The sequence below is a fragment of the Stegostoma tigrinum genome, chromosome 11 (genome assembly GCF_030684315.1).
Source record: "Stegostoma tigrinum isolate sSteTig4 chromosome 11, sSteTig4.hap1, whole genome shotgun sequence".
Classification (NCBI taxonomy): domain Eukaryota; kingdom Metazoa; phylum Chordata; class Chondrichthyes; order Orectolobiformes; family Stegostomatidae; genus Stegostoma; species Stegostoma tigrinum.
This window is the reverse complement of record NC_081364.1, coordinates 15,332,826-15,359,728: the sequence shown is the minus strand read 5'-3', so window position 1 is coordinate 15,359,728 and position 26,903 is coordinate 15,332,826. Positions and strand designations below refer to the sequence as shown.

Here is a 26,903-nt window from a genome sequence, read left to right as displayed (position 1 = left end):
GATTTTGAAGCTTGTGAAGTCCACGTTGATACCATTGGGCTGCAGGGTTCCCAAGCGGAATATGAGTTGCTGTTCCTGCAACCTTCGGGTGACATCATTGTGGCACTGCAGGAGGCCCACGATGGACATGTCGTCTGAGGAATGGGAGGGGGAGTTGAAATGGTTCGCGACTGGGAGGTGCAGTTGTTTGTTGCGAACCGAGCGGACGTGTTCTGCAAAGCGGTCCCTAAGCCTCCGCTTGGTTTCCCCAACGTAGAGGAAGCTTCCTCTACATTGGGGAAACCAAGCGGAGGCTTAGGGACCGCTTTGCAGAACACGTCCGCTCGGTTCGCAACAAACAGCTGCACCTCCCAGTCGCGAACCATTTCAAATCCCCCTCCCATTCCTCAGACGACATGTCCATCGTGGGCCTCCTGCAGTGCCACAATGATGTCACCCGAAGGTTGCAGGAACAGCAACTCATATTCCGCTTGGGAACCCTGCAGCCCAATGGTATCAACGTGGACTTCACAAGCTTCAAAATCTCCCCTTCCCCCACTGCGTCCCAAAACCAGCCCAGCTCTTCCCCTCCCCCCACTGCCTCCCAAAACCAGCCCAGCCTGTCTCCGCGTCCCTAACCTGTCCTTCCTCTCACCCATCCCTTCCTCCCACCTCAAGCCGCACCTCCATTTCCTACCTACCACCTCATCCCGCCTCCTTGACCTGTCCATCTTCCCTGGACTGACCTATCCCCTCCCTACTTCCCCACCTATACTCTCCTCTCTACCTATCTTGTTTTCTCTCCATCTTTGTTCCGCCTCCCCCCCCCCTCCCTATTTATTCCAGTTCTCTCTCCCCGTCCCCCTCTCTGATGAAGGGTCTAGGCCCGAAACGTCAGCTTTTGTGCTCCTGAGATGCTGCTTGGCCTGCTGTGTTCATCCAGCTCCACACTATATTAGAACCGCTGTCTTTTGGTCAAAAGTGACGGAACACGAGACTGGGGGCAGAGAAGTTGGTGATTCAGCCCACTCTGTTCATGTAAGAACCTCAGTTGGGCTGTCCACTGTCACCCCTATCCCATTCTTTTCCAATTCAATGTGTCAACAATATGCCTTTGCATGAATAATAATTAGTTGGAAATCACACAACTATAATGCTGCTAAATGCTTTTCATCCAAATTTCCATTGCCTTTGCTATAGCAATGAGACTTGTTAAAATATTGAGTGATAACTGTCATGTGTGATGAATCATTCACATTGCTCCAAGCCCTCTAGCCAATGTTGGCTGTCCTATCTCAGTCTATTTCAGTTGTTGAAATAGATGTGACACAGCTGGCTGTCTGCCGAGCACTTACATAACATACCAGAAAGGGTGAACTTTCAAAGCAGCTAATGAGAAAAGGACCACTGTAACTTTTAAAAAAATAATTTTTTTTCACACTTATTTACACAATTTATTAGGTGGCATTGGTGGTGCAGTCCCTGTCTCTGATCCAGAATCCTCAGGTTCGTTCCCACTCCAGGACTTAATAACATAGGAAAGTGTTTTTATAATGGTGGAAAACAAGTTGAAGATCAACTTGCAAATTTTAGAATCATAGAATCCCTACAGGGTGGAACAAAGCCATTTGGCCCATCATGTCCCCACCAATGCTCCAAAGAGCATCCACCCAGACCCCCCCGAGCCTATAACCCTGCATTCCTATAGGCAATTTAGCATGCCCAATCCACCTAACCTGCGCATCTTTAGACCGTGGGAGGAAACCAGAGGACCCTGAGGAAGCCCACGCAGACATGAGGAGAACCGTGCCTTCCAACATGCGCATCTTGTAAATCCTTCTGGCCCATCTAAAACAAGCACAGAGAATGCTGGAGAAACAGCATGGCAGGCAGCATCTGCGGAACAGGGAAATAAGGTTAATGGCTCTGGACTGTGTAACTTTTCTTCAGGGTTATGTTTGGCTGCCATTGACTGATAGCCTCTGTGAATCCGCTTGGTGCACCCAGCATGCACTTTGATGTCAACTCCAACTGAGGTGGATTTGGGACCTGCCTCGTTGCACTACCCATGGCGGAGATTGGGTGGTTCAGACCTACCTTTGGGCAGAGAAGAACAGATATAAATTATTTTGCATTCTTTTAGGTCACCTTTTCTTAACATCCCTCAAGACAAACCATCAAGCACTCTGCCTGAAAAATGATCAGTTTAATCTTATTTCAAGGAATAAACAGTTGCTGAAGAATTGGGCAGATCAACTGATCCACCCTTGATAATTTGACCTCCTGCCTATTCTTCTTGGAATTTTTTTTAAAATTATAGTTCTGTGAAACATTTCAGTTAATCTTCCTCTATTCCCATGTGACTACTTCAAAGAAGAACAGGGTAGTTTTCCCTTCAGCTGCAGTCAATATTTCTTGTTTAATTTGTTCTGGTAATGTTGGTTAAGTTATTTATAATTTCATTACATTTGGCTTCCCACAGTGAGGGCTGGAACCCCAAGTGAGGTTGTCAGCTGAAAGTTTATGGTCATGAATTTTGAAGCAGTAATGACCTGTCCTCTTTTCCCTGCTCTCACAAGTCATCTCCTGTGTTAAATAGTATATATGTTTCGAGAATTTCAATAGAGTTAAATTTATTCCAGTTCTTTTTCTTTGCTTTATTTTAACTTTTTTGTAAGAATATTGTGTGCTTTACTTAAAGCCTAGCAGTGGACCAAATGAATCACATCTGGATGCACAGCACCTTACACTTGTCTTTAAATAAAATAGAAAGTTAGCATCCAGGCTACCTCCTTGAAATATTTTGAGTCAGTTTGTTGCAGTTCACAACATTTACACCAAATAGGCTACAGATATGCGAGAACACAGCACCGCCATCAAGAGCAATTAAGAATGGGCAATATAATGCTTATATCCCGTGAACAAATGATAAGTTTGGATAATTTTCAAAGCCCAATGGCAATATCAACAATATATCAGAAAGGGAGTATTGAAGCCTGGCACCTCAATGTTCTCATTATAATCCTAGTAAATGGATTCCTAACAATGCATGTGCATGTTCTGATCTTTGATTGGTAACTTCTGAGTCTTTAAGTGAACTTTTAAATAGATCTTGGTGATCAAACAATTTAATATCGAGCACCAATTCCATACTTAACACCACATTATTTTTAATTCAATAGACATACACATAGCCAGGAGCCTTTTTATGTCAAATTAAAAAACGTTGATTATTTTATTTAAAGACAAGCGTAAGGTGCTGTGCGTCCAGATGTGATTCGATTGGTCCACTGCTGGGCTTTAAGTAAAGCACACTATTCTTGGGGTTTGTCTTCAGACTTGGAAAGTCAAAGATGCTGTAAACTTTCCTTTTTATTTCTGGTAGAAACTGCGGCTCAGAAAGGAGACTTGATTTTAAAAGTGCCTTTCTTGGCTGCAAGAAATCTCAAAGCGCATTACAACTCAAAAAGCACTTGCAAATGTAGTCACTGTTAAAATGTAGGAAATTTGGCAGTCAATTTGTACACAGATCAGATGCAGATAATATGTTTCTCCTGAATTATTTGAAGGTCAGGTTATTTTTCCCAGGGTCCACATCAATATTTATTCCTCACATAGACTTGAAAAACAAGTAAATTGCACATATATTTAATTATTAGTGGAATCTTGGTGTGTATGAATTGGCTACAGATTCCAATAATGGTGAATACCATTGAGTAGTTGACCCACATTAGATATAGACAAGTGGGATCAAATGAATCTCTTAAAGAGTATCAAGAATGTAGGGGCATTCTTAAGAGGGAAATCAGGAGGGCAAAGAGGGGATATGAGATACCTTGGCTAAAAAGGTTAAAGATAACGCAAAGAAATTCTACAAGTCAATTAAGAGCAGAACAGCAACTACAGGGAGAGTAGTGCCCCTTTCAGATCAGTGAGACCATCTTTGTGTTGAACCTCTGGAGATGGGAGAAATAATAAATAAATACTTGTGTCAGTTTTTACTGTGGAGAAAGAAATGGAGGCTAGAGAACTCGGAAATAAATATGGATGTTTTGAAAACAGTTCACATTACAGAAGAGGAAGTGCTGGAGATCTTAGAAATTATGAAGGTGGATTACAGGAATAAATTGGATAAATAAATAAAATGTTCAGAATAACATTTCTTCTAAACTGTGATGGCACCTAGCCATCAGGTAGCACTGGGCTTCATCTCAAGGCTCTAGACGTCGTGAGTCTGTTCTGGAATCATCTCAAAGCCAGAATTCTGTGCTGAGGGCACACCAGGCTGCAGAGAGACCCATCACACCGGGCTGCAGAGAGATCGGTTACACTGGGCTGCAGAGAAACCCGTTACACTGGGCTGCAGAGAGACCTTCACACCAGGCTGCAGAGAGACCTTCACACCGGGCTGCAGAGAGAACTTCACACCGGGCTGCAGAGAGAACTTCACACCGGGCTGCAGAGAGACCCATCACACCGGGCTGCAGAGAGACCCGTCACACCGGGCTGCAGAGAGACCCGTCACACCGGGCTGCAGAGAGACCCGTCACACCGGGCTGCAGAGAGACCCGTCACACCGGGCTGCAGAGAGACCCGTCACACCGGGCTGCAGAGAGACCTTCACACCGGGCTGCAGAGAGACGCATCACACTGGGCTGCAGAGAGAACTTCACACCGGGCTGCAGAGAGAACTTCACACCAGGTTGCTGCGTTGGCAGACTACTTCTCTGGGCCAGAAGACAACTATGCTGGCCTAGGATAACAAAGTGTGGAGCTGGATGAACACAGCAGGCCAAGCAGCAACTCAGGTGCACAAAAGCTGACGTTTCGGGCCTAGACCCTTCATCAGAGAGGGGGATGGAGAGAGGGTTCTGGAATAAATAGGGAGAGGGGGGAGGTGGATTGAAGATGGAGAGAAAACAAGATAGGTAGAGAGGAGAGTATAGGTGGGGAGGTAGGGAGGGGATAGGTCAGTCCAGGGAAGGCAGACAGGTCAAGGAGGCGGGATGAGGTGGTAGGTAGCAAATGGAGGTGCGGCTTGAGGTGGGAGGAAGGGATGGGTGAGAGGAAGAACAGGTTAGGGAAGTGGAGACAGGCTGGGCTGGTTTTGGGATGCAGTGGGGGGAGGGGACGAGCTGGGCTGGTTTTGGGATGCAGTGGGGGAAGGGGAGACTTTTGAGGCTTATGAAGTCCACATTGATACCATTGGGCTTCAGGGTTCCCAATCGGAATATGAGTTGCTGTTCCTGCAGCCTTCGGGTGGCATCATTGTGGCACTGCAGGAGGCCCATGACGGACATGTCGTCTGAGGAATGGGAGGGGGAGTTAAAATGGTTCGCGACTGGGTGGTGCAGTTGTTTATTGCAAACCGAGTGGAGGTGTTCTGCAAAACAGTCTCCAAGCCTCCGCTTGGTTTCCCCAGTGTAGAGGAAGCCACACTGGGTACAATGGATACAGTATACTACATTGGCAGATGTGCAGGTGAACGTCTGCTTAATATGGAAAGTCATCTTGGGGCCTGGGATGGGGGTGAGCGAGGAGGTGTGGGGGCAAGTGTAACACTTCCTGCGGTTGCAGGGGAAGGCGCCGGGTGTGGTGGGGTTGGAGGGGAGTGTGGAGCGGACAAGGGAGTCACGGAGAGAGTGGTCTCTCCGGAAGGCAGACAAGGGTGGGGATGGAAAAATGGCTTCGGTGGTAGGATCGGATTGTAGATGGCGGAAGTGTCGGAGGATGATGCATTGTATCTGGAGGTTGGTGGGGTGGTCTGTGAGAACGAGGGGGATCCTCTTGGGGCGGTTGTGGCGGGGGCGGGGTGTGAGGGATGTGTTGCGGGAAACACGGGAGACGCGGTCAAGGGAGTTCCCGACCACTGCGGGGGGCAAAGTTGCGTTCCTTGAAGAACGTGGACATCTGGGATGTGCGGGAGTGGAATGCCTCATCGTGGGAGCAGATGCGGCGGAGGCGGAGGAATTGGGAATAGGGGATGGAATTTTTGCAGGAAGGTGGGTGGGAGGAGGTGTTTTGTAGGTAGCTGTGGGAGTCAGTGGGCTTGAAATGGACATCAGTTTCCAGCTGGTTACCTGAGATGGAGACTGAGGGGTCCAGGAAGGCGAGGGACGTGTTGGAGATGGCCCAGGTGAACTTGAGGTTGGGTTGGAAGGTGTTGGTGAAGTGAATGAACTGTTCGAGCTCCTCTGGGGAGCAAGAGGTGGTGCCGATACAGTCGTCAATGTAATGGAAGAAGAGGCGGGGTTTGGGGCCTGTGTAGGTGCGGAAGAGGGACTGTTCCACGTAACCTACAAAGAGGCAGGTATAGCTTGGGCCCATGCGAGTACCCATGGCCACCCCCTTAGTCTGTAGGAAGTGGGAGGAATCGAAAGAGAAGTTGTTGAGGGTGAGGACGAGTTCGGCTAGGCAGATGGGGGTGTCGGTGGAGGGGGATTGGTTGGGCCTGCGGGACAGGAAGAAGCGGAGGGCCTTGAGGCCATCTGCATGAGGAATACAGGTGTATAGGGACTGGACGTCCATGGTGAAAATGAAGTGTTGGAGGCCAGGGAATTGGAAGTTCTGGAGGAGGTGGAGGGCGTGGGTGTTGTCACGGACGTAGGTAGGGAGTTCCTGGACCAAAGGGGAGAAAATGGAGTCCAGATAGGTGAAGATGAGTTCGGTGGGGCAGGAACAGGCTGAGACAATGAGTCGACCAGGGCAGGCAGGTTTGCGGATTTTGGGAAGGAGATAGAAACGGGCCATGCGCAGTTGGGGAACAATGAGGTGGGAGGCTGTGGATGGGAGGTTCCCATGCTGTGCTGTCTACCCACACAGATTCTACACCTTTTGACTGAATATCACTTTTTGCTATCGATTTAATTTAACTTCTTACGAACAAGGCAACCCTGCCCCCTCTGTCCATCTGCCTGTCCTTTCCTAAATCGTTCGATGTTTAGTTCCTGGCCCTGGTTCCCTTGCAGCCATATCTCTGTGATGCCCACAAAATTGTACCTGCTGATTTGAATATGCACTACAAGCTCATTTACCTTGTTTGGTATACTGCATGCATTAACTTATGGCAACTTCAGCCCTGCATTGTCTGATCTATTCTCGTAGTTGTCCCCTTATCTGTTCTGTCTGAGGTTAGATTCCTGACCCTTTCCATACTCTGTGCCTTCTTAATTGTTCTGCAAATTTTAAAAACCTCTTCTGAGCCCTCCCTGCATTTTAACATTTTCCGTTATTTTCTATGCAACTGAACGCAATGCTCCACTACTTAATTTAAAGCCCTTCCTATAACTCTAGTTGTGCTTTCATCAGGACTCTGGTCACAGCATGATTCAGATGGAGTCCATCACATCGGAACAGCTCTTTCTTTCCCCAATACTGGCACCAATATCCCATGAATTCAAACTCATTTCTCCACACCAATCTTTGAGTCATGTGTTTACTCTTTAATCTTGTTCACCCTGTGCCAATCAGCTCATAGCACCTATGGTTATCCAGAAATTATTACTTTTTGCTCTGCTGTTTAGAAAGCACCTTGTCCCCGCTACACCAAAGTCCACATTTTCTCCAAAGTCCCTGAAATATATGCTCACTCAGGCTGGGTTTCACCCTGGATATGATCTCTCCTTCCCAGCCGTGTGAAGTTTACTTTGTGAAACTGTGTTCGGAGAAAGGGCAAAATAGATATGGGATTGTATTCTCAGAATACTATGCAATACCTTAACAAGTTCTAAAATATACATATTTTACAACTGGACTGAATAAACTTTGAAGACCATCTGGTACTAAACTTTTGCATGTGGCAGCACAATTTACTTACAATACTAGAGCATATGAGCAAACAAATTAGGATTAGGAATAGAATCCTTGGACCTCTGAACTTGCTTTGCAATTCAACCAACCTATGATTGACCAGATTATGACCTTACCCACTCATTGCCACTTATCCTTCATAACCTTTGAGTGCCTAAAAGACAACAAAACTAGGTTCAGTTTCCTCCACTTCTCTGCTTCTAGGATACTGATTAATGACGCTATGTAATTTCCTAATTGTGATATTTTGATATATTTTAAACAGGTTAATTAAACTGTTCCATTTTGATATATTTTAAACAGGTTAATTAAACAGGTTGACAACTGTGTCAAAACAACATCCGAGCTTAAAAGAAATACTGTGTAAAGGAATGTAAACCTACAAATCTCTTGGTACAAATGCTTCCCAACTTTTACAGGTTAGGAACCATTTTTAATAAAAGCGACAAAAGATGCTGGGAATCTGACATAAAATCAGATAAAGAAACACAGATAATGTTTTGAATATGTACAATTTTTTTCAGAATGGAAAAAAGCTAGAAAGTTGTGTTTTTTTGCTGTTGACAGAAGAGAGGAGCAGTCAATGGAACAGATGATGAAGGTGCCTGGGACAAAATACAATTGGAGCACTAATGTTGGTAAAGGAGAGATTGAGATGTAAAATAGGTTCTAAGTGCTGGGTGTGAAAAGGAGAAAATGGATCTGCTTTGTTGACAATGAATCCAACTAGACACTAACAAGATTTGATTAGGTTAGCAGGGGGCAGGGATTGTAATCAAATGGAGGGCAACATCTTGGTGTAAAGGTATTGAGCTCAATTTGGAGCCCGAGAGACTATAAGGTCTATTAGAGCTGGAAAACAGAATTATTCTTATAGCTTGTGCAGTTGAGCTTCACTGGAATACGGTAACAGATCCAGCAGACAACTACAAGCATGGGAGCGAGATAATGCATCAAAATGGCAAGCAACTGGAAGGTCGGGGTCACTCTTACAGACTGAGTGGAGGCATTCCACACAGCGATCACCCAGTCTGCGTTTGATCTTGCTAATATAAAGGAGACCACATTGGGTCCAGATAAACATTTTAGAACTAATAATCAAATCAAAACCCTTCATAAACAGTTTAATTTTCCCCGTTTCTTTCTAAGAAAGTGGACTTGCCAAATTGTTCTAAACAAACTAATCTTTAGAACTAAAAATTTGTATTCCATACATTGTACTGTACAGTAGATTATTATTAGTTAGTATTAGATTTTTTTAATAGTTTAGTCCAAGATTAATTTGAATTAAATGCTCTGGAGATTTTTAAAATTATGCATGTTTACTTGAGTGGTAACGTAAATACCATTGTTGGTAAATGGAAATTTCCTGATTTCAGTCCAATTCAATTGTATTCAGAAAAAATGTGTGTCAAACATTAAAGCTCAACATCAAGTGCAATAGTGATTTTTGAAGAGGTGGCACAGTTGTGCAGTGCTTAACACTGAAGTCTCACAGCTTCTGGGCTCAATTCCACCCTTGGGTGATCATGTGTGTGGATTTTACAGGTTCTCCCGTGTTTGTGTGGGTTTCCTCTTGGTCCTCTGGTTTCCTCCCATAATCAAAAAATGTGCAGGTTATGTGGATTAGCCATGGGAAATGCAAGGTTACAGTAACAGAGTAGGGAGTAGTGGGTATGGGTGGGATGCTCTTCAGATGATCAGTGTGGACTCAATGGGCCAATGGCCTGCGATAGATATTCAATGGAGAAAGACTGCCCCTCTATTAGTGGGTGGCATGGCGGCTCAGTGGTTAGCACTGCCACCTCACAGCACCAGGGACTCAGTTCAATTCTACTCTGGGGCAACTGTCTGTGTAGTGTTTGCATGTTCTCCCTGTGTCTGTGTGTGTTTCTGCCAAGTGCTCTGGTTTCTTCCCACATTCCGAAGATGTGCAGGTTAGGTGGATTGGCCACACTAAATTACCCTAAGTGCTCAGGGAATTGTAGATTAGGTGTATCAGCCATGGGCAATGTAGAGTTACAGGAATAGAGTTGGGGATGGGTTTGGTTTGAATGCTCTTCAGAGGGTCAGTGTAGACCAGTTAGGCTGAATGGCCTGTTTCCACACCGTAGGGATTCTATTATTCTATTCCAGGAAGTGCTGTCTTGCCTTAGGAGTTCATTCTACAATACTGGACTTCTCTACCTGGCCTAGCAGCCTCTCAGTCAAGCACAATGTCACCTTGGCCAGACATTGTTAGGGTAACCTTTGTCATCAACTATCACCAATTTCCTTTTATTTTGTATTATTACATAGATGTTTTTTTCAGAAATGCTGCACCAGTATAAAACCATGTCCTGCAGGACAATGAAAGTTCAACATGCTGTTTTTACTCTTGAATTGTGCATCGTTTTCCTTTAAATGTGCTCAACACATTTGTGCAAGTTAGTGGGATGACCATACCATGGGACACATGATATTTCATACCAATTATCAGCACATCATCGTCTATTTTTGTAACTTGAGAGACAGTGAACCTGCTGCTGTGTAAGTGACAGCCACAGAAACAACTAGATATTAAGTAATTAAATGATTCTATTAAACCAACAGAAACTTTGAAATTTTGAACAGATTGACACCTTGTTAAAACACTGCAGGAAGGAATCCCACACGAGTACCAAGTATCCTTAAGATGCAATTTCAACTACATAATTTCAAGATTATTGTTCCTTTGAAATAAAATTTACGTCATTTAAAATGCTTCTTGTATTGGATGACAATGGTATAATATGCAGAGATAATGGGAACTGCAGATGCTGGAGATTCCAAGATAATAAAATGTGAGGCTGGATGAACACAGCAGGCCAAGCAGCATCTCAGGAGCACAAAAGCTGACGTTTCGGGCCTAGACCCTTCATCAGAGAGGGGGATGGGGGGAGGGAACTGGAATAAATAGGGAGAGAGGGGGAGGCGGACCGAAGATGGAGAGTAAAGAAGATAGGTGGAGAGGGTGTAGGTGGGGAGGTAGGGAGGGGATAGGTCAGTCCAGGGAAGACGGACAGGTCAAGGAGGTGGGATGAGGTTAGTAGGTAGCTGGGGGTGCGGCTTGGGGTGGGAGGAAGGGATGGGTGAGAGGAAGAACCGGTTAGGGAGGCAGAGACAGGTTGGACTGGTTTTGGGATGCAGTGGGTGGGGGGGGGAAGAGCTGGGCTGGTTGTGTGGTGCAGTGGGGGGAGGGGATGAACTGGGCTGGTTTAGGGATGCAGTGGGGGAAGGGGAGATTTTGAAACTGGTGAAGTCCACATTGATACCATATGGCTGCAGGGTTCCCAGGCGGAATATGAGTTTTCCCCCCCACCCACTGCATCCCAAAACCAGTCCAACCTGTCTCTGCCTCCCTAACCGGTTCTTCCTCTCACCCATCCCTTCCTCCCACCCCAAGCCGCACCCCCAGCTACCTACTAACCTCATCCCACCTCCTTGACCTGTCCGTCTTCCCTGGACTGACCTATCCCCTCCCTACCTCCCCACCTACACCCTCTCCACCTATCTTCTTTACTCTCCATCTTCGGTCCGCCTCCCCCTCTCTCCCTATTTATTCCAGTTCCCTCCCCCCATCCCCCTCTCTGATGAAGGGTCTAGGCCCGAAACGTCAGCTTTTGTGCTCCTGAGATGCTGCTTGGCCTGCTGTGTTCATCCAGCCTCACATTTTATTATCATGGTATAATATGCATGTTGTTTATTTTCAGCCACGGGTCAGTGATAGCATTCATATCTGAGTTAGTACGCTACAGTTTCAATTCCCACTCCAGAGTACTTAATTTAGGTTGACCCAATCAGTCCTGAGGGTCTGCAGCTTTTGGCACATTAAATCCCTCAGGGGCCCATAAAAGATTCCATGGCACTATTTCAATGAAGAGTATGGAACTTTCCCTGAAGTCCTGGCCATTATTTCTCTTTCTCCTCAAAGCAGATGCTATGGACATTTACTCATTGGTGTTTGTGGAGCTTTTCTGTGATAACTTGGCTGCTGCATTTCCTGTATTATCATAGTCCCTTCACTGCAAAAGTAGTTGCTTAACCATAAAGCACTTCATGACATCCCAAGCTGGTGCAAAGTTATATATAAACGAAAATCCATCTTTCTTTCAGTAATATTGGTAAACACTGAAAGTGCAATGTGCGTTATTTTGTGGGATCTGCACTGTGCTTGGGCAATCTGTTCCTTTCATCAACTTCTTTCTGTCCACAGTGTAAGGAAATTGAAGATTGGCTTATTTATCAACGTAGAGTATCTTTGCTGTTAAATGTTAATCTTTTTCTAACCCTGCTCATTGACTTAATTGATAACAACACTAAATATGAAACCTGTGAGGTAACTGGAGTTTTTCTTTGCATATAAATTGTAGTGGTATCTTGTCAGAAAATCCAATAGACTGATGCACAGTATGTAACTCAGATGTGTGCAAGTCAAAGGTGGTTAGAGAAGCAAGATTTGAAAACCACCAGCGATGACGGCACTATTTATAAGCAACCTCTCCTTCACTGTTCTAGATGGACTAAGAACATTCATAAAATTTTATTAGGAACTACCAGAGCAGTGCTGAACATTTTATGGTGATGGTGGCAAAATTATGTGGAAAAATGTGGAGGTGAGGTGCCATTTTTCCAATGGCAGGAACGGTGACAAATGACCACCCTTTCTAGAGTCCAGTTTGTCTGGTTTAGTGGCCAATTGAGAATCATTTCCCGCAAAAGCTGCCATTTTACCACAAGGTTTGAGGAGGTGGACTGTCAGCAAAATTCTAGGACTTATGGTAGACTGTAGTGGGAGAGGGGAGAGGGCTCTTTTCAGGGCAATCTGGTCCATGAAGGACACCACTGGTGGCAATGGAATCACCTGGCCTCAGTGCCTCCACTCTCCCCTTTGCTGGGTCCTGCCTGACTGGCCTGGGCAATCCCACTTACCTGGCTATGAAGATGCACATCCACATCTGCAGTTCCCATTATCTCTGATCACAATTTTAACATCCATTGCTGTGTCTTCTTTCCCCCAGATGCAGTTCCAGCAATGACCATCAGTCCTGGTGGTGTTACTTAGGAGGCTGGGCTGCTAGTTCTTCGATTGGGCTGATGGCTTCAGGGTGGGGAGCGGTTGGTGTCCTTGATATTACATTAAGTACACTAAGGTATTACACCAACAGTCCTCCAATAAAATGCAGCCCTGCATCCTGCACCCTGCTGAAGTGATGTTGCCCAACTAACATTCAGACCTAGCTGTGGAATCTCTATCGTGTTCAGCAAATTGTGGCTCACATGACCCAAGGCAAAGTGTCAAGGGTGTCTCTATTAAATTCTTTGAAACCTTGTGGAACTTTTTCAGTTAAAAGGGATAGCTAATTAAAAGTTGCTGCTGGAGAATACACATGAAACAACACAGGCAAAATCAAATTTCTTCTATCTTTTTGGCTATTCTCTTTTTTGTCCTGAATCAGCAGTCATTGAACACATATTGCATAAAACTGCTCCTGTATTCACAACTAATAGCCAACTCTAATAGCCTTTAGTCCATCCTTTAATGGTGTAACAGGTGAGTTCACATAGCAATGCAACACAAGTTGAGAAATTGGCAAGAAATGTGAAATATCCATTGCATTGTCTGCTGCTTCAGTTATGACATATTGTTGAACATATGGTGGAACACAAACAGAAATCATGGGGCTATTCTCTTCAACATGTTCAGCCATTACCAGCTGCACTCAGCTAGGATTAGGAAGTTTTGAAAGCACAATTTATAATGTCTGACTCCTCCAACCCAAACAACGCCACTTCTCAGAATACTTAAAGAGAGGATCAGCTGTCTGGAAGACATTGAAGGAAGATGTTTAATAAAAACAAAGTTGCTGGAAAAGCTCAGCAGATCTGGCAGCATCTATGGAGGAGAAAACAGAGTTATCGTTTCAGGTCTGGTGACCCTTCCTCAGTCGCCGGATCCGAAACGATAACTCTGTTTCCTCCTCCACAGATGCTGCCAGACCTGCTGAGCTTTTCCAGCAACTTTGTTTTTGTTCCTGATTTACAGCATTTGCAGTTCTTTCGGTTTTTATTAAGGAAGATGTTTAATTATTTTGCTTCTCATCTGCATTAAACACTGTACCTGAGAAGCAGTTAGATAATCTCTGTCCTAAACAACATTTAATCAGTCAGAAGTGAAAGAGTACAGTGCAAAGTCTGCTGTCTTTTTCTTTGAGAAAATATGTGCATGGTCCAGATGCTCAACTTGGTTCTCTTTTCTGGAAAAAAAGCATTTTCCTTTGCTTTACCAACCTCACACTATTTTCACGTGCCTTTTCAAATTAAAAAAAAATTCTCAATTCAATTGACCAAGCAAAACTATACGAAAGAAAATAAGTCACACAGATGGTAATTTAACAAACATAAGGAGTTGGTTTGATTGTAAAACTCATTCAAGGAAAGTATAAAACTTATTTAAGAAAGGGTAAAATCTGTTTCAAATCCCACAATATATACATATGCACTGTGTAAAAAAAAAGCAATTAGGAGTGGAGAGGAAGAAATTTAAAAATGAGTTAAAGTCCATTTATCAAATGAGTTATAGATTCATGTATAATTCCTTTGGTGGTCTTAAAGTTCCAATGATGCAACAGCTGAGGCAAGTTGGTTATTCTTCTTGAGATTATCACTTTCAAACTGCCATCGCCCTTTTTCCAAAGTGGATGCTATGGCATTTGGATCTCAATTAAACTTTAAACTGGAATTGTGATGCATTCAAAAATTGAGCCGGGAAAGTTTTCTGGACTAGATTTGTTGAATGAAGAAGTCCTTCTTGATGTAACTGTGGCATTCTGCAGAGTCTCCAGGATGTTGCTGTCTGGCCAGGATTAATAGTGTTACTTTTTCGATTGTGTTTCAATCGTGCGCTAGCAGGCCAGTGTCAAAGCCAGGGAGATACCATTGAAAGTGTTGAGGGTAGGGTATCTTCAGCACCCTTTGCTGCAATGATGGGTTTCAGCAGGATCCTTTTGTGTCTGGCAGTTTCTGCAGATGACATGCATTTTGCTTAGTTATACATCCTTTGGACTTTTTTCTCAAGTGCTCAAACTTGGCAATTTTTACAGGGCCCAGTCCCCAGCAGTTTCAAAAGGTCCTTGGCTCTTGACAGTTTCAACAGGCCCCGTTGTTGGCAGTTTCAAGAGGGCCCCGATTCACAATAGTTGGACAGACTCCAGCCTTTGGCAGTGGCTGGCTAGTGAAACTAGGAGAATGAACAAGAGATGATGTTTGTCTTAACGTGGTCTATTTTTAATATATGCAACTGCTGTAATTAAATGGCACTGCTTTTGTGGTGACTTATACACATTTTACTGTATTTTCATAAGTACAACTAACAATTAATAGCTATCTATCAATGGCAGATGTGAAGTTCTGCAATGGGTGGGGATGGCATGTCCATGATCATTTTAACTTCAGAAGCATGGCCACTTTCATACGTCAGGTGAGTTTTGAAGCCCAGGCTCATTTCAAGTTGCTTTCTTTAAAAAAAGTCCTAGTATTAAATAAATCGATGGAATTAAAGGTTCATAGTCCATATACTATGACCTTGTGAAAGTTCAAACGGGCAGCTCATCACCACCTTCTCAATGAATGTTCTTCTTGATGGCACCATCACATCTCATGAAAGAACATCAAGTGAACAGGAAATTCAAAAATAGGGTTCATTGTTTCTGTATTATTCAAGGTTATTACTTACTCAGCCAAATTTAGGCCTTCTCTAAAATCAATATTGGACTTTAAGTCTTTAAAATTTGTTACGCTAAACAGTGAATAGCATCTGAATTTCCAGAGTGTTACAAAAAGATTAAAAAATGCTTAAATAATGCTGATCACCACAAAACTGTTCCAGCATTTCTGATATTCCAAGTTTTGACAAATCAGTTCCTTTTTTGTACTTCAAGAATTAAATATTAAAACAGAGGGAACTAAAACATGGAACATTTTACAAAACTAGTTGGCCAAAGCGGCAATGTCCTATTGCCTTATGAGTGGCTTTCAGCTTGAACAGGAAATAAAATCCCTCTCTGGCATGTAAATAATAAATAATAAAATATGTTTTAATACCGTATAAATGTTTTTCATACAAACAGTAAAGCATTAGAAAAAAAGATCTGCAGTGTGCTTTAAATGCCCAAAAAATCATGAAGAGTCAACACAATAACTCCCCACTGCTGTAAAAAAAACCCATAAAATCTAAACATGCCACAAATACAACACACAGCAAAGTAGTATATAGAATAATTACCAGATGTGATTAACCAGGCTTAAACCCCCTTAGGCCCGTCATTCTATGGTTCACATCCCAGTAAATCATTACTTCCTACTGAGCACCCAACGTAGAAGTCTTCTCCCTCCTAGCCTCCAAATCGTTAATTATTTTTTAAAAGCTAAATGCCATGTATATTTAATCTGTCCTAATACTGTAAAAAGAAAGCAAATATTTATGAAACATGCAAGTTCACTGCTGCGCATGAATGACCTTATTTTCTTGTGCAATATGCCCCTTTGTATCTTCTACGTGATTACTCCTGAGGCCTTATTAAATTCTGACAACCTCAGTCTAACAAAATCTAATTGTGATCACACAGCACATTCTTTAATCCAGTCTATGGCAAGCTAGGTATGATGCTGATGCCAATTCGCATGTTTTCATTAGTTTTACTGGAATGTCAACCTTTTTTTAACTAAATGTCTGTGTATACACAGGGATGCATGTAATATATGGCAAGTACACATGCTGCACACAGCTTAATTCGCAACGCAGATTTAAATGGGTCAGCTCCATTGATTCACCCATAAGGATTTAAATTCTAAGCCCAGATTACTGTACTGGTTTTATCAGGAAAGATGTATTAGCGAGACCGCTGCAGATTGAGTATGCAATCTGTTCCTTTCAAAATTGTGCATCGTAGTATTGAGAGTTTTCACCTAATACATAGATGTACAGCATTAGCTTGGACAGTTATTTCCAGACTGGTTGGATGAAAGATTCATTATTTCAGTAATAGTTCTATTGAGTTCTGATTGTTTTGGCTTTGTCGCCAGCAATAATACCAAACTTGCTACTGTAAATGCCAGACCAACTCAGAGATAGCATCTTCATTTTATTCAGGAGGCTACAGCTAAAAGATTCACTGGAAGATTCAAGCACATAATCTAGACTGACATTCACTGAGAAAGATGCTGTCTACCAAGGGAGGTATTGCAGCAAGTCATATCTGCCTCTTTAGATGGTGACAAAATGTGCTCTGATACAATTCGAAGAACGACGAAGTTCCTTTTGGTCAAAATTTGCCCTTCAGTAAATGTCGGTAAACAATGATTAATTGTGCCACAAAAAGCAAATGAGCCAAAAGACCAATAAGGCTTCCTTGTTAGCTTACATTATAATCATGAAGTGTATTTTCCATTTGATCTCGATGTTTGACACTGGGCTTGTTACAGGTCATGTTCGTTATCCCTACCCTACTGGTGATGTCTCAGACCAGGCAAAAACATGCCCCAAGGTCCAATGTCACCTCCTAGAGGTTGTCCTCTCCAGGATGTCTTTGAAAGAAGGAATGTCCTCTTGCTCCATGATGACAGTAGGTAGCCCTCCCATCAGATCCAGGTGGCCTGGAGCAAGGTTAAGTTCGCCCACAATGGAGGGGAGTTGGCCACACTGGTGGAGGGATTCTGGATATTCGTATCCTCACCCCTTCCGGAGAGTGACCCACAGAGTTGGTAAGGGAGGACAATGACTGTTTCTGTCCTGATGGGGAAGCAGGAATGTGACAAGAAACTAATGAGGAATTTTGCAATCTGCTGTTCTCAGATGTGTGAGCAGTGTCTGATATTTGTCTAGAAGAGTCACAGTCTACTGTAACCAACTAATTCCTTCTCTTCTCTACCACGGGCACTAGCGGCTACCAGAAGAGGGTGAAACACTCGAGCACATCACGCATAAGCCCATAGCCAGTGGAGAAGGCAATGTCCAAGGTCTCTAACATTCAAAGGACCAACCTGCCAGCCTGAAAAAGATCCATTTATTCCTACTCTCTGCTTCCCGTTAACCAGCAGAGCCTCATGTAGATGATGTGCAGTGATGCTGAAAGACCTGAATATACTAGAACGAAAAATAGAGGAGGCCATCCATGATCTTTTTACTGCCATGGCTTCAGCATGTCATCAGCATGCAAGTGCTTGACTATCTCCAAGAAGGAACGGCAGCAACATTCATGACCCAGAACCAGCAGAAGAGTCAGTGGCTGCCGGGTACCCAGCTCAACCTGGAATTGATATCTGTCACCATGGGCACACAACTCCAATGCTGAGGCTGGATGTGGTCTTGGCATCTCAATCTCACTCCAGGTGTCTTTTCAGTTCAAGGAGACAGGGAGGGCACAGCTGAGATGTGAAGGACTTCATTCTCCAGGGGAAGAGGTAGGAAGAACCTTTTTGGATTTATGCAGCCCATAGTAATGAATGCACTGACACTGAGGATGTTCAATTATAATGGTACAGCCAAACAAGCTAACATTCTCCAGGACTAGAGGGACAGAGGAGGAATAAGGAAACTAAACACATCAGCCTGGATGGAGGAGAACTGTGGAACATACTCCAGGCTGTGTGTGGCCTAATCTCTAAAAGAAATTTTGGACTTCATTTATACCCAGCTGCTTTTCTTTACTCTAAAACACATTTTTTTAGGCATTGCTTGATTTCCTTAGGACTGAAATGCAATTTTTCAGCTACTACATGAACATACTGACAAGGAATAAGAGTAGGCAATTCAGCCTGCTCTACCATTCAATAAGATGATGGCTAATCTGGTTTTAACCTCAACTCTCCATTCCTACAAACGCCCGAGAATCTTTTTCAGACGATTTCCCACTGCTAAAGGGTCACGATAACCCTCTTAAGGATTCTTATGTCCTCTTCACAACTCACTTTTCAACCTATCTTTGTGTCATCAGAAAATCCAGCTTCCATACCTTCAACCCCAATATAAACTGTAAAGAATTCAGCCCTCAGTACTGACTCGCACACCACTCGTGACATACTGCCAGCCTGAAAACTACTCTACTGTCTGCTTCCTGTTACCCAGTCAACCTTTATCCAGGTCAATATGTTACTCACAACACCATGCACTTTTATTTTCTGTATTAACCTTTGATATGACACCTTGTTAAATGCCTTCTTGAAATCTACGTACAATACATCCAATGGTTTCCCCTTTATCTACGGCACAAATTATTTCTACAAAGAGCTCCAATAAATTAGTTATACATGATCTCCCTTTGCTGAAACCATGTTGGTTATGCCTAATTACTTTAAACTTACCTAAGTGCCCTATTATAACATCTTTCATCACAGCTTCTAACATTTTTCATTATCAGTTATTATCAGTTGATATCAAATGTTGTTAAGAGCTATAAATTGACATTCCAAGTGGTGATCAATTTACACCATTGTTGAATATAATATCATAACACGCAACCATTTTCATGTTAACTTTCATTTGATTTCCTTCAGTACTTGTACCTGACCAAAACTAAGAGAAAATCTGACTGAGTCTCTACGGTGAGAATATTTGGTCCAGTCCTTGCGATCAGAAAATGTAACAAAGTCCTACTGCAATGTGACACACAGCCTTTATTTCACCATTTTCAGAAGTCCTCAGGCTGACAGTGAGTGTTTGAGATATTAACTGTGAGTCCATACCTTTTTGATGATGCTTAATGAGATTTTATTATGACAGTCATTCCCGGATTACATTAAAGTGGTAGTTATTACATTTTATAATATGGGGCATGGTAAAACTAAAATAGTTGACACACTTATATTAAGTATGAAAGTAAATGTTCAGTGAGATATCTGCTTAGAAATTCATTACATACAGTAAGTGACACTTCAAACCTACCTAAAAATAGACATGATATACAAACAAATACATTTCAGCACAATTTGAAAAGTGAAACCAGTATATGAGATGCAGCAGGAATACTGAAAAGGCAAAGCAAATTGACATTTTATGGCCTGGTATACAGATACATCTTCATCTACAAGGCAACAACTTCAAAGTGGATGATTGACAGTTGGAAAGAACTTGGTGGTCAGAGCTGCCCTGATACTTTTTTTTTAAAGACTCTCAACATAGTCAGGGAGTATAAATATATGAATTCAATGTCCAGCAGGTTGTCCATGGACATACCAGTGCTGACATACACTCAAGCATCTTTTTATAGAGCTTATAGGGCTTTTTTTTAACTCGAGCAATATTACTTCACATTAAACACATTTGCCAAAATGCAATTCCTGTTAAGGGATCATTACAGAATCCAGCTTCTGTACATCAAACATTGTCTATGTCCAGACTAGTCAGAAAACGTCTGACATCAAAAGCTAAGTAGACTCAGGCCTGACTAGTCCTTAGATGGGAGGCCTCCTGGGAATACCAGGTTCAGTAGGCTAAAAGGGAGTCAGTTAGCTCAATTGCTGGGTAGCTAGTTTGTGATGCAGAGTAATGTGAATAGCATCAGCTCAATTCCCTTACTGGTAGGGGTCAGCATGAAGTAACAGCCTCTTCAACATCATTTCCATCACCTTCCTCCCCACCCCTGCCCCTGAATACAATGACCCTCAGGTTAAACAGCCACTAGCCTCATTCTACTGAGAGAGTGGTCCTCTGGGACTATGATAAACCTACCTTTACATTATACACAGCTAACCTCATTGCTACAGCAATATAAACACAGTTACAATTTTGGACACAAGAACAGCATGCATATTTCAAAATGAACTCCACCAAGGCAAAATTGCCATCTTTCAAAACTTGCAGAATACCAAAGATTGCACAGAAAGACGACATGGAAGTGGGCATGGAGGAAAGATTACAGGGCTTTTGGTGTCCTCTATTTTCCACAGCGGAGAAAAATTCTTTCTCATTTATTGTTATAATTTTCCCTATTTTATAGATATCCTCTGCAATGGAAGGACCACTTTGATGCTTGGCATCTTGATTCTGCGAGTGATTATAGAAGCCTGCAGACTTGGATTCAAGAGGCAATCTCATACCAAGCTCAGGAATTCTAAGCAAAGAATTATCTGAAAATGACCTAAAATAAATCAAAAAACTACAGGCACTGGAGATCCGTAACAAAAACAGAAATACTCAACAAACTCGGCTGTCTGGTAGCATCTGTGCGGTGACTAAAACAGTTAACATTTCGAGTCCAGTGACTTTTGGTCACAACATACTGACGAAGGGTCACTGGACGAATAATGTTAACTCTTTTTTTCCCTCCACAGATGCTGCCAGACTTGCTGAGTTTCACAGGCGTTTTGTGTTTCAGAAAATAGGCTCTTGTAATGCAGTGGTACTGCTTCTACCTCTGAGCCAGAGCTTCAGAGTTCAAGACCTACCTGCCACAAACATATATTATAACATACCTGAACAGATTGGTAAAGGAAATAAAAAAGAGCTGCAGTGGCACAGTGGTAGTGATCCGACCTCTGAACTAGAAGCTCTGGGTTCACGTTCTACTTGTTCCATAACATTTCTGAGTTGGTTGATTAAAATATATCTTGATGCTCTGGCAATAAGAATGCTTGTGGGTCAGTGGTAGTGCCCCCACCTCTGAGTCAGAAGGTCTGGGATCAAGTCCCACATGCATCAGAGGTGTGACATAACACATAACGGCTGGATTAAAATTATCTAGCGGCGACAGGATTCTATATCACAGCCTTGTTAGCACCATGGACAAGTCTCAGTAATCTTCTGTTTTGTCCTTCCATGTAAGAGGACCCTGAAGCCCAATGCGATGTCAACATCTGAAATTGCATCAGTTAAATGCAGAAACTGATGAATATTTATACACAAATGGCAACCACTTGTACGAGGCCCCAAACGATGCACGGTAGTCAGTAATCACCTATTGACAGTGTAAAAGCTCATAATTTTCGAACTTCTCCTTGCGTAGACAGCTCCTACCAGAAGAATGGGTAATAATCCACACAGGACAGGGAGAGGCCAGTATAAATCCATGCACTGTATTAATTAGACTTCCAGTATGTCATATGCCATTTGATACACTTTGAAGGTGAAAGACCAAGTCTGATGGCTTTATACTGATTGACCATCTCTATATTTCTACAAATGCTGAACAGCTGATATTTTGCCTGAGTAGCTGCCTGGCAACTCGAAGAAGGAAACCATGCATGTTATCAAAGTCCACTCGTTTCCCTGTATCATAGTCTTCCAAAGTCAAAAACAGTGAAGGACCCTTCATTCCTTGCACAGGATTTCCACTTGCTTTGGTTGCGATTTCATATTAAGGAATTTTTTATGATTCCTGCAAGGCCCACCAACACTTTTAGGGTGAAATGGAAATCTCCTGGCATTACCTCACCAAGCTTCTACAACTTTGGCCCCACCTGTTTGCTATCAAGTCAACAAAACTCCACGTTAAGAAGTGCCATGCTCACGATGCGAGCTTTTGCGGGCAAATCACAAGTTCCACAAAGGCTAGTGCCTTTATATTGATTTCTTCCCTGAGATGATCACAGCTCTCAGCAGAACCAAGTGTGTACAACCTTCCAAGCATCTCACAAAAAAGGCATCACATAGGAATTCATGTCTGGATTTCTTCCATGAAATCAGAGACCACCAAGGGCATCATTGTCAGACTTCACACCCTTAGCATGAGGGAGTTCATTGACAGTGAAATAAATAGACTCATAGAGTCATGAGAGTTGTACAGCTTTGAAACAAAGCCTTCAGTCCAACTTGCCTACACCAACCAGATATTCTAAATTATTGTACAGGTAGTTCTCCTATAATATGATAGTTACGTGATCTCTTGCTGTAGAAAATTGTGCTATAGAAAATTTCCATTGAAAATCACTATACCTGTACAGCAGAACGTCTGTGTTATCCAGACAGCGTGCACTATTCATCAATTGCTTTACAACCAATTTGCATTAATGAAACAAGCATTATAGCAGAATTATCTGTAGCCCCATTTCCCAGCATTTGGCCCATATCCCTCTAAACCCTTCCTAACCTTGCATGCTCTAACTGTGCTGGTTTATTCATTTTCCAATAACCAAGGAGGGAATGTATTTTAGCTCAGCGACTATAATTTTCCAGCTGAAGTCTGCTGCTGTACAGGACTGCAAACATGTAATCTCTTTGTGGGAGGCAAAACAAAAAGACAAAATGCCTGGATCATCGCAACCCAAAAGGCAACCCAAAATAGAAGCACAGGGGTTTTTAAGAAATTTTCCACACAGGGAGAGTAGAAACTATGCCTATCATTTTCACCTCCAAGCCCAGTATCCACAGGTTCTTCTAGCATTGTGGTAGTGTCCTTACCTCTGAACCAGGAGGCCTGGGTTCAAATTCCATTCGTTCCAGAGATGCCTAACAACATCTTTGAACAGGTTGATTAGAAATCATATTCATGGATAACATCGAGAGTAGTGGGAATAGTTGGGGAAACCAATAGGCAGCAGTTAATTGACAGTGCCTGTAGATTTGGCTCCCTGATTGAAACAACAACATGCAGAGGCTCTCTAGGAACTCCTTCAAGGCTGCATGCTTACCTGGTCCCAGCTGAACCCTCATGGGTGGCTTATGGACAAGAGCAGCATAGTAACTGAATTGTCAGCACAGAGTCAAAGAGTACCAATCCAACTCTAGGTGAAAAGTGAAAGCACTCCTGGCCCTGAGAGAGATAATGGGAACACTCCTGGCCCTGTTAGATTCACACAGTGAATTAGAGACATCAAATCTGGAAAACAAATGACTATACACTGAACTTGAGATGCTTTACCACGAGGCCAAGACAGAGTCATTGAAGGGTAAGGAATTCTGCTCCTTTGACTGATTTACACAGTCCTGGGTTTCCTCCTGACAGTCAATTAGACTAATGTTTTTCTCTTTGCATTGCACTTATCAAACCTGCAAAAGCATGACTTTTGTGCAAAATTGTTGCTGTCCTGGAGGGCCAGGGCCAAGCAGTGCAAATGTGAAAAGTATCCTGAAGGACAGAGATATTACTGGGATGCGCAAAGTGATGTCCACATATGCCATGGGCAACTCACACACACAAGTTACACGTGCAAGATTAAGACACAAAGAAGATTGGGAAAGGGGATTTGACACAAGTGCAACTCATTGACCAAAAAAAAGATATGGCCTGGTTTCTCTTGATGGCACATAGTCACATACATCTCCAATTATCTGGATTTCCCCTTTTTAAGATCCGGGTGCTGGAAAAGTTGGGCTTCTGTCTTTGTGACCCATGAATAATTGGCAACGTTCAATAACATGGAGAAGCCACAACTTTGATTGTGTGCAGCAGGTGCCTCCCTCTTGCTGAGGGATTTTCTGACCTAGTCAGGCATCAGTGGCATGCAAGAAACCTTTCACCCCAAAAGCTGTTCACGATTAATAGACCAGTAAGAAGGTTTTTAAAGATAACAAAGTGTGGGGCTGGATGAACACAGCAGGCCAAGCAGCATCTCATGAGCACAAAAGTTGATGCTTCAGGCCTAGACCCTTCATCAGAGAGGGGGATGGGGAGAAGGTTCTGAAATAAATAAGGAGAGAGGGGGAGGCGGACCGAAGATGGATGGAGAAGATAGGTGGAGAGGAGAGTATAGGTGGGGAGGGGATAGGTCAGTCTGGGGAGGATGGACAGGTCAAGAAGGCGGGATGAGGTTAGTAGATGGGAAATGGAGGTGCAGCTTGAGGTGGGAAGAGTGGATAGATAAGAGGAAGAACAGGTTAGGGAGGCAGGGACGAGCTGGGCTGGTTTTGGGATGCAATGGAGGGAGGGGAGATTTTGAAGCTTGTGAAGTCCACATTGATACCATTGAGCTGCAGGGTTCCCAAGTGGAATATGAGTTGCTGTTCCTGCAACCTTCGGATGGCATCGTTGTGGCACTGCAGGAGGCCCAGGATGGACATGTCTAAGGAATGGGAGGGGTAGTTAAAATGGTTCGCAACTGGGAGGTGCAGTTGTTTATTGTGAACCAAGCAGAGGTATTCTGCAAAGCGGTCCCCAAGCCTCCGCTTGGTTTCCCCAATGTAGAGGAAGCCACAATGGTACAGTAGATACAGTAAACCACATTGGCAGATGTGCAGGTGAACATCTGCTTGATATGGAAAGTCATCTTGAGGCCTAGGATGGGGGTGAGGGAGGAGGTGTGGGGGCAAGTGTAGCACTTCCTGCGGTTGCAGGGGAAGGTGCTGGGTGTGGTGGGGTTGGAGGGGAGTGTGGAGCAGACAAGGGAGATCTGGAGAGAGTGGTCTCTCTGGAAGGCGGACAAGGGTGGGGATGGAAAAATGGCTTGGGTGGTGAGGTCGGATTGTAGATAGCGGAAGTGTTGGAGGATGATGCATTGTATCCGGAGGTTGGTGGGATGGTATGTGAGGACGACGGGGACTCTCTTAGGGCGGTTATTGTGGGGGCGGGGTGTGAGGGATGTGTTGTGGGAAATGTGGGAGACACGGTCAAGGGCATTCTCGACCACTGCGGGGGGGAAGTTGCGGTCCTTGAAGAACACAGACATCTGGGATGTGTGGGAGTGGAATGCCTCATCCTGGGAGCAGATGCGGCGGAAGCAAAGGAATTGGGAATAGGGGATGGAATTTTTGCAGGAGGGTGGGTGGGAGGAGGTGTAGCCTAGGTAGCTGTGGGAGTCGGTGGGCATGAAATGGACATCCATTTCTAGCTGGTTGCCTGAGATGGAGACAGAGAGATCCAGGAAGGTGAGGGATGTGTTGGAGATGGTCCAGGTGAACTTGAGGTTGGGGTGGAAGGTGTTGGTGAAGTGGGTGAACTGTTCCAGCTCCACTTGGAAGCACAAGGCAGTTCCGATACAGTCATCAATGTAACAGAGGAAGAGCGGGGGTTTGGGGCCAACACAGTCACTAATTGCATGGAAAGTATGCTTCGGTAAGATCCATAAATAGGTAGTGACATGAACACACTAATTTAGGACTGAGGTATTTCAATCATTGCTGGTCAAAATATGTCAAGAATGGTGGGTATCCAACCACATTTTTAAAAATTGTGGAGAGAACCTACAGTCACAGATGGTAAGGTTTCCTTGTAATGAAATCATGCATTTCAGAAGCATTTAGTCTCATCATTCTACGTTTCCCTACACTTGTCTTATTCACCATAAACGTAACCAGCTAGGGATGTGGACTAAAACCCTTCAGGTCCCTTAGATTTGCTTTACAGATGAACTGCAATCTCGTGATTTTACCAAACAATAATATGTTGGCATCACCATCATGAAACCCCGACAGTGTGGAAACAGGCCCTTCAGCCCAACAAGTCCACTCTGACCTTAGACATGCCACCTAGACCGATCCACCTATAACCCACCTAATCTACACATCCCTGGACACTATGGGCAATTTAGCATGGCCAATCCACCTAGCCTGCACATCTTTGGGCTGTAGGATGAAACCAAAGCACCTGGAAGAAAATCACATAGACACGGTGAAAATGTGCAAACTCCACACAGACAGTTGCCTGAGGGTGGAATCAAACCCAGATTCCTGGTGCTGTGAGGCAGCAGTGCTAACCACTGAGCTAACGCATCTTTCCAGGATTCAAAAGACAGCAGGACAGAAACAGTGGGATGCCAGCGATGAGTGAGTCAGATCTCTCAACCACATTATCAATTACTGTTTCATAAAGGCAAAACGGCTGCACAGACAAAAATGTCTGAAAATGCATAAATCAATTGGACTGACTGGACTATACCCTAGAGTTCTGAAGGAGATAGCTAAGGATATTATTGAGGCGTTAGTGGTGATCTTTCACGAATCTCTGGTAAAGGTGAGGGTCCTTAAGGACTGGAAGATGGCTAATGTAACACGTCTGTTTGAGAAGTGAGAGGTAGTGACAGGAAACTATAGACCGGTTGGTAGGACCTCTGTCATTGATTAGATTTTAGAGTCCATTATTAAGGATGAGATTGCAGAATACTTGGAAGTGCATGGTAAAATAGGATTGAGTCAGCACGGCTTTGTCAATGGGAGGTCTTGCCTGACA

At 43.6% G+C, this 26,903-nt stretch overlaps 1 long non-coding RNA gene across 1 annotated transcript in view; it reads left to right on the top strand.

Moving 5' to 3' along the window:
- Positions 1–21,742, top strand: part of LOC125460262 (uncharacterized) — a 43,247-nt gene extending 21,505 nt beyond the window's left edge. Inside the window, exons 2-4 of the long non-coding RNA XR_007249233.2 lie at positions 17,748–18,267; positions 19,360–19,514; positions 20,802–21,742. This is a non-coding gene — a long non-coding RNA (uncharacterized LOC125460262). The remainder of the gene's footprint in view (positions 1–17,747; positions 18,268–19,359; positions 19,515–20,801) is intronic.
- Positions 21,743–26,903: the final 5,161 nt, after the last annotated feature.